Raw genomic sequence first — 9802 nt, forward strand, 5'->3', positions numbered from 1 at the left:
ATGATCCTAATTGGAATCTACTACTTGAATTACATTGTCCGATCACCAAGGCCACACCCGTATACTGTGACAACGTCAGTGCCGTCTATCTTTCAGGCAATCCCGTTCAACAAGTCCCATCATGTTTCCAATATGCGGATGCATTTTCACAAAGGGACTTCCGAGAGTTTTGTTTAATGAATTTCGATCCAGCCTAAGAGTTCATAAACCACCCACTTCGACTGAGAGAGAGTAAAAGCAATGTGATTATCTCCTCCTATAAAACTAATTTAGATATGGAAGATATTCTCATGAATATCTCCTAGAATATTGGTAAAGATAGTGCAGATTTTCTAATATATTTCCCATGTATATCTCTTCCAAGAGAGTTGTACTTATATGCTTGGAATGTAATACAAAGGAGGGGGTGAACTCTTTTACCAACAACCGACGTTGGCATTGTATTTTGATTGCAAAAACAGACAGTAACAAAACAATCAATATGAGGAGGGAACAATTATCAAGCAATGAAGGGGGGGAGGATTGAGGTTTGTCGAAACGAACTGGATCACTGAGGGAACCGTTGTGAATGATTGGGGGGAATTAAGGACATAAGAGTAAAAATATATTCTTTTACCTAAATTACATAAAAATTGATCATTGAGGGGGGGGGGGGGTTTCCCCACACTCTTGCTAATAAGTATGTCCCTATGACCTCTAAAGACTCATTGCAATGCATCAATCTTAAAGATATGCCTATAAAATATGGGTCGTACATAAACTCTTGTCTAAGCCTTCAGTCACTCAACGATGAGTCTGGTTCGTTAAGCTTGCTTTACAGAAAAATGGTTTCTAGAGGGGGTGGAAGAGTGCAAGGCAAAGACCATTATGATGGTGGGAAAAAACACAAGAAAGAGAGAGATGTCAATGGAAATTGTGAGGTGGTGAGAAGATAACAAGTTAACAAAAATATTCATGTTCAAGCCATGCTGGTCATAATTAATATTATGTATATATGGATATGGGGATTTCAAGAGTGCAAGGAATGTGAGTAAAGTCGTGCAAATGAATGATTTGTGTATGCATTATATATATCGGGGCTGGTTCAAATGTCAACCAAGATTATTGTGTTAAATCTTGGCTATTGATTTTTACAATAAACGGTTGTGATTAATCATGATAAAAAATTATTTTTTAAATTTACAATTTCAAAAAACATATGTGAACAAAGGGGAAAAGGGTATTTAGGTAATTTTTTTGTAACTCCTATATCATTAATTGGGAGTTACAAAATCAAAAAAAAATCTCATTATTTTTGTTAATGTAAGAACCATATGAACACATCTATATATATGAACCATTGTGTCAAATACGAATAAAAATTGACATATATATGAATTTGGACTGCATAGCATTTATGAACACAATATGAATATAATAAGAATAGCTTCTACACAAAATAAAAAAAATAAAAAAATAGGTATGAATACAATATGAACAACTTGTGAACAATAGTTTCTTCATTATGAACACATTTAGGAGCGATCCAATGTTGAGATATGCAGCTAGTGTACATATGAACATAGTATGAACACTTGTGAACAATAGTTCATTCATTATGAACAATGAGTTTATCCATAATAGCTTAAATGATACCGAAAACTTTACTACCGGGTCTCTTCTACTAATCACAAATTCAAAAACATTATAGATAGAAAAATCAATATTATAAAAAAACAAGATCAATAATAAATTAACAAAAATTATGAATTCAATATTAGATGCCTTGATTCATGTCCCTACTAAAACATATATGAACACACCTGAACGTATATGAATACTAGTTGCAGTCTATGGCAGGTCAAGCATCACAAGCAGCTGATGGAGCCGAATGGTTATCAGAATTGGATTGCATAACAAATTAAGTTGACGATGAACTCATCCATTTGAACATATGAATTGGGCTCATAGTAATGATTAAAGAAAAAGATACCAACACAATATGAACTATAAAAAACCAAAGGGCCTTTGGCCTAGCGGTATCGTAGCCCTTGGCCTTCTAGGAGGTCAAAGGTTCAAACCTCACCATAGGGGAGGTGGGTGTGTGAGTTTATTTGTTGCATTTGCCGTATATAAATATTATATACTTCAAAAAAAATATGAACTATAAAAAACACAAAAACGTCATAATCAACATAATTTCGATCAAAACAAATACAGTAACATATTAATCCATTACAAATACAAACGCTTTGATTATTGTCATCACTTCCGGAATTCGAAGTCCGATTGTCATCGTAAACCATTTTAACCTTCCCATTGTTGTCGAGTTGTTTTCCAATGAGTTTATCCATATTAGCTTGAACGATATCGGAAAATTTGCTATCGGCTCTCCTTTAACAATCACAAATTCAAGAACATTATAGATGGATACATCAATATTATAGAAAAACAAGATCAATAGTAAATCAACAACGATTATGAGATTTTTTGATTTTGTAACTCCCAATTAATGATATGGGAGTTATATACAAACTAAAATTACATATTTACCCTTGTCATTAAATTATGAGATGGATATGAACCTAGATAAAAGATGGATTTTCATTGGTTAAGCTTGGTTAACAAAGTTAACACAATAATCTTGGTTAACATTTGAACCAAGCGCTCTCTCTCTCTCTCTCTCTCTCTTCATTGTATATTGATTAATATTGAAAGGTAATAAATACTGTTAATTTTGGAAACGTAATAATGGAAACGTTTTATATAGAAAGAGGTAAATCATTTCTTCTTAATATAATTTTTTTACCATTAATATGTTTTATTATTTTTTACCATTATATTTTATAAAAATATGAATTCTAAAAGCAGTAGAATATGAAATCTGTGTTACGTTTCATTGAAAAATATATGTACTTTGAGTAATGAAACTAATTTCATGTTCATTAATGACCAACAAATAATTTCACAATATTTCGGAACGTTTTATGCATGTAAAACGTTCATTAAATAAAAAATATTCAGTTTTCAAAATGTCTCATTAATTTTTTAATAATGTTTCATTCTTTATATGTTTCATCATTCAACACTACATGACAATCCGTTTTTCTTTAATGTTTGTCACGTGAGTTCGTTCTATAAACGGTGAAACAGTTTCGTTCATTGATTTAATGATACAAAATATTTGCTTCAGTCTGCGAAGTGTTTCATTATTTTTAGTTGATTATAGTATGTTTTATATTTCATAATTTATTATGATATACCTAACTCATTGTAGTTGACAAGGAGTCACGTGAGTTCGTTAGATGAAACGGTGAAACAGTTTCATTCGTGAAATTTAATGGTACAAAAATTTTGCTTTACTATTCAAAAGGTTTCATTATGTTTGGTTGATTATAATATGTTTTATGTTTCAAAATTTATTAGGATATACCTAATTTCATCGGTTCTTACTTGGATCTATTTTTATGGTAGATGTTATTTTGTTTATAATATTTAGACATAAAATGAAGATAATTTTTAGCAAACATATAAATTTTCAGACTATTCTAACAGTTTTTGTTAGAATCTTTGTTATGAAACAATTCGTTCCATAAATGGTGAAACAATTTCATTCATTCTAACATATAATTCTACAGTTTTTATAAACGATAAAACAGTTTCATTCATTCATTTAATGAAACAATTTGTTCCCCAAACGGTGAAACAGTTTCATTCATTCATTTAATGAAACAAAATCATTGCTTTCGTATTCAAAAGATTTCATTATTTTTTGTTGATTAAAGTATGTTTTATGTTTCATAATTTATTAGGATATACCTAATTTCATTGGTCCTTACTATGATCTATTTTTAAGGTGGATGTTATTTTGTTTATAATATTTAGGCATAAAATGAAGATAATTTTTATCAAACATATAATTTTTGGAAATGATAAGAGTTTATTTTATTTTGATTTAAATATTTATTAAGAAAACTATTGTGGATTTTGTTTCATTAAGGAATCTTTGAATAAAGAAAACTATCGATGAATATGTCTGTAATCATATTGTGGATTTGACAAATTTGCCATTTTTTAATTAAAAATTAAACTTTTATTTTATTTTTTTTATTTCCTAATATAAACTCATTTAATCTTGACCATTGATAAAGAAAATGGATGGATGAGATTGGTTTGTAAGGTTTTCACAAATGAGGGTGGTTTGCAATTGATCTTTGCTCTCTCTCTCTCTCTCTCTCTCTCTCTCTCTATATATATATATATATATATATAGGGTTGAGTTCACGTTAGACCAAAGTTTTTCATGAGACCCGTAAGACTAATTTATGTTTATTGATCAACTTTATAAGCTAATGATCTAATGGTCTAAAGTTACACGGTGACAATTTTGTGATTATTGAGAAGTCTCGTGGCGTTTATGAATGTTCAGATTGTTTGACTGTAGATCTAATCCAAGAGTTGAGAATTGATCTTACGGGTCTCACGAAAAACCCTTGGTCTTACATGATCCCAAGTATATATATATATATATATATATAGAGAGAGAGAGAGAGAGAGAGAGAGAGAGGGAGTTTGTTTCAAATGCAACTTATCGCATTTATACAACCAATGCAATCCAATAAATTGAAATATTTTTGGAAATGATGAGAGTTCGTTTTATTATGATTTAAATATTTATGAAAGATGAATAAGGTTCTTTAATTATGACCAATACTTTATATTATGAAACAATCAAAACATTTATGAAATTACATATTCATCAAATTAAATGGACGATTGAGATTGAGTTGTATTGGTTGTACAAATGTAAGGGGTTGTATAATAACTCACCTCTCTCTCTCTCTCTCTCTCTCTCTCTATATATATATATATATGTATATATATATTGATGTTAAAAATTTCCATATTTTTAGTCTTTAAATCGAAAGTTACTAGCATCATGAGAACAAGGGCGGAACACGACCGTTGTAGTCTGAGGGGCCGAAATATAATATTACAAAAATTTAGAGATCCAATGATACACACACAACTATTTTTGTTCTTTTTCCTATGATCTAATATTAAATTTTAGAGAAAATTTGTTAATGGAAGATTAAGGAGTCGTTTACCAAGTTCTAACAAATCATATTGTCTTACCAGATGAACATAACAAGAATTGGGGATCTTACACATAAGGATCAAGAGTCTTACCCGGCTAGTGTTTAGTGGGTAAATTGTTGCATATGATGTCATTTTGGTGGAGCACAAATTTTAGCCATCAAGGTAAGTGATAGTGTCAAATCTTACTAGTAAGTGTTTATCAGATAAATGTTTGGATAAACGGCCTCTAAAACTCAAAACCTTTTCACTATTAACTGAAAAATAGTAATGCAATTTTGTTATGTTTTAAATACTATTATGAACTAATAAAAACAAAACCTTTAGATTAGTAATATAACACTACATACAAAATTAAACATTATTTTTTATATTATTTAAAAACTAATTCTTATATATAATTTACATTAATAATTTAATGTGTAGTGCATGCAAGGAAAAATGAGATATTGAAAAGTGCAACATATGGGATTTGAGACCAAGGATATAGCCATAAAACGATAACCAATTGAGCTATCAACACCATATGTTTACATAGTTCATGAACACTATTTGAGTCAAAAAGCGAGGAGGCCATGGCCCCCAAAGGCCCCCGTGGGGTTCCGCCTCTGCATGAGAACATGGGCGGACCTAGTTAGGTGTCATGGGTGGCACGTGTCACCGTATCGTTTCTCCACCGAATGGTAAAAAATTTAGGTTTCGTGAATGGTGCAACCGTATTAATTTGTTGTGTGCCAACGTATGTATTTTGAAACTACGATGAGAACAAACTTTATTTGGTAAAGTTGGTTTACAAGGCTTTTATTCCACCCCACACCCAAGTACGAATCATGTTAGTGTCATTTTCTTAGTCAAACGGTGCCACCATTTGAAAAAAATTACGTATATTTGTTTCTTATAGTCAAACGGTGCCACCGTTTGAAAAAAAATTCCGTATATTTGTTTCTTATAGTCAAACGGTGACAAAAAAAATTCTATATTTTTTTTTCTTATGGTTAAATGGTGCCACCGTTTAAAAAAAATTCTGGATCCGTCTCTACATGAGAATCCAACCAAGAAACACTAAATCGTGTATATTTTGTGTGCCCTATCTTAGTGTTAAATGTGCTCGTAATTTGTAGAGAGGACAGTGGCCACCTTGATGATGGGTTCGGGGTTACAAGTTATTCTGTGAGTTACACGTGGTTTATCTTTAATGGTGCATGTGATGTTTAAAATTTATATGTAAGCTTGCTTTGAAACTTTATGATTTTAATATGTTGCATAGGGATAATTTGAGCATTCGTTGTTATGTATAATTTGATATTTGGGGAGCAATGTGAGTGTCAAGGACGAGCCAAGATGGATGCCATAGGTGGCATGTGCCACCGTTTCTTTCCTTTGTCATGGTGTAAATTTGTTATGTCATCGTATCAATTTGTTGTGTGCCATCATATATATTTTGAAACTACAATTAGAACACAAGTTTACTTGGAAGAGTTGGTTTGCAAGCCTTTTCTTCCACCCCAGACCCGATTACGAATTCCTTTAGTTTTATTTTGTTAGTTTTTAGCTTTTAGTTTCAAATTTATTATGCTTCTGAAATTTTTTGCAATAAAAGACTTGAACACATGACCTCACATATGAAAATCAATGGACTAACCATTACACCAATGATTATTTTTGTGAAAAATATCCATATACTTGTTTCTTATAGTCAAACGTTGCCACGATCTGAAAAAATAGGTCTGTCCCTTGTGGGTGTACTATGGTAACAGACACGTTGTGTGAGCCTGTGGTCAAGACGCAACTGTAGGACAAACATGTTGTGTGAATTTTCCTGATTGTCGAATTTAGGTCAAAACAATGGGCAAGCTGTGTGAGTTCGTTAGGTAATGCTGTATGAGTTTGACACCCACCTTGACACCATTATTTTGTGAAAAGGTGTTAATTTTGTTAATGCATGCTTAATTTAAGAAGCTTGTGAAAATTGTTATTTGTAAAGGTTGTTGTTCATGCAAGATAACCGTGAATTCACTGGCCCATGATCACACAACTCTTTTAAAAATTCTGCATCCTAGACAGCTATTAGACTAGGAAGAACAATGGGATAACAATAGATATAAGTATTAATATCTGAAGAAAGAATATGTGCAGATCAAGGCACTGATAAATAGATCAAAATTTTGCTCGTCAAAATTGTAACGTTAGAAATTTTATTCCCAATGCAATGCAAGTGTTTGATCTTAGGATACTCATTTTGATATATACAGATATTTTAAATTTTGGGTTGTTACAGTTGAAAGCTCCAAATTTAAATAAATCTTATAGAAAAAAGAAAAATAATATTTTAATTCTTTCTCACAATAAAAAGTACAAAAATTAAATTTGTAGGAGAGAAATATAATATGATATTAAATGTATCAAATATCTAATTAATATAGCTAATGTTAAAACTGTTAAAATAGAACAGCTGTTGGAGTTTGATGCAATTTTTTTTGAGATTTTGACTTTATATACTCTATTATAGAAAAAATAGGGCATCTTCAAACAAGTATACTCTATTTACTCCACTTTCTTCAAAATTTGGTGATTTCTCCGTTCTCTCTCCTTTTTCTAATCTATTGTAGAAGAGGGCTTATTATAGTTATTGAAGCAAACTTTTTCAAATCTACAAAATTTATAAAATAACTTAGGGGCCGTTTACTAAACACTTACTTGGTAAGTGTTTAACGCATAAATTTACTCATTGGATGAACATGAAAAGGGCCAAGAATCTTACCGGGTAAGAGCAATGAAAAGGATGGAGAGTCTTACCCGGTAAGTGAGGATGACAACTCTTACCCAAGTAAGCGCTTACCCAGTAAATTATTGTATTCGATATGTTTTGATATACTAAAATCTTACGCATCAAAATAAATTATAGTATTGACTCATATTGGTAAGCGCTTACCAGATAAGCATTTGGGTAAAAGACCCCTTAGTTGATGGAGATGCTCCAACATCCCTCTTTGAAGTGTAGGTCATTTGGGGACATATTGTGAAAGAATGCCAAAAGGATCATAAATGTCACTATAATAAAATCATATTTATAGAATATCAAAAATATTTAAGTGCTTTAATAGCCTGCATTATAAGACTAAGGAGTCGTTTATTAAACGCTTACTTGGTAAGTGTTTACCAGATAAATTGCTTCATCAGATGAACATGACAAGGGCCAAGAATCTTACCGAGTAAGAGAGATGAGAAGGATGGAGAGTCTTACCCAGTAAGTGAAGATGGCGACGCTTACCCAGGTAAGTACTTACCCGGTAAATTGTTGCATTCGATACGTTTTGATGTACTGAAATCTTATGCATAAAAATAAATGATAGTGTTGACTCGTATCTTATAAGCACTTATCGGATATGTATTTGGGTAAACAGCCCCTAAATACTTGTGCTTCGTATTAAAAACCTTTTGCAATAAGTTTAATAAGACATTTGCAATGCTTTTTAGAAATTTTTTAGTAGAATGTTTTATTAGTTTTAAAGAAAGCTACAAATTTGGTCCCTGTGGTTTATCGGGAAGAACACGTTTCGTTCGTACAATTTTGAAATTACAAGATGGCTATCGTGGTTGACAAAAACGTTCGGATTTGGTGTATTCCTCTAACGGCTGCTAGAAATATCATTTAAATGAGGGGAATTTCCATTCTTTTATTGATTTTTTCCTTTTACCCAATTAAAATAAATTTCATGATTTTGGTTACTATCGAGTAAAATAAAAAAAAGTCGATAAGAATTGAAAATGCCTCTTATTTAACAGAATCTTTTCACTTTTGTTAGATAGATGACCCAAATCCGAACGTTTTTACAAACTAGGATGACCATCTCGTAATTTTAAAACTGCAGGGATAACAAATGTTAATTTTATCAAACCATATGGACCAAATTTGTAGTTTATTCTTTGTCTTATTTACATGACATTTTTTTTTTCAAATTATATAGAGAAAGTGGTATAAATTTCCACATCTTGGAGTTATAATCATTGGTGACACTGACACTGACGCTAACAAATCGTTTAAAATGACCGAACCAATCAATATTTGAAGTTTAGTCGATGGAGTCAAATTGTGTGTGGACCAAATCCATAGAGGAAAAAGACGAAGACAAAGACAATGACCATAAATGCAAAAGATGTAAGGCTTGAAATCAAATGAATACAAGATAGGAGGAGATGGTGACCCTAGAGACTAGCCAACTTTTTTGTTTCTTTGAATCTACTTATAATTAGGTTTGTAATAAACAAAGGTGTGCCTTATTGATTTGAGCTTGGCTTTAAAGGTTAAAAGTACCAGAAGATACCAGGTTCAAATTCAATGATGAATAAGAATCCCCTTGTGGCTACGGAGGTTCAAATGCGGTGACTCCGGGCTATCTGCAAAGCAGGTGGTAGCCATGGGATTAGTCGACTCGTATAGCGGGTTGGATATCCAGGTTAATAAAAAAAAACAAGGGTAATCAGGGACAGATGGTTATAGGGGTCTTGGTCCTTGGGCTATTTTTTTCCGATAGAGTAAAACATCTCTAGTCCATTAAGGTTTTAAGTATAAAATTATTTTGGATTCCTCCACTATTGTTGTTACAGTCCATTTGTGTTTTGCCTCTGAGGGTAATTATATTTGTAATAGGTTATATTTCGAGTTGTTAGATATTAGGGATGGTGATTTGGCCCGACCCGGTGGGGAACCCGGTTCACCCGACCC

The sequence above is a fragment of the Cynara cardunculus genome (genome assembly GCF_001531365.2).
Source record: "Cynara cardunculus var. scolymus isolate 2C chromosome LG 6, CcrdV1, whole genome shotgun sequence".
Classification (NCBI taxonomy): Eukaryota; Viridiplantae; Streptophyta; class Magnoliopsida; order Asterales; family Asteraceae; genus Cynara; species Cynara cardunculus.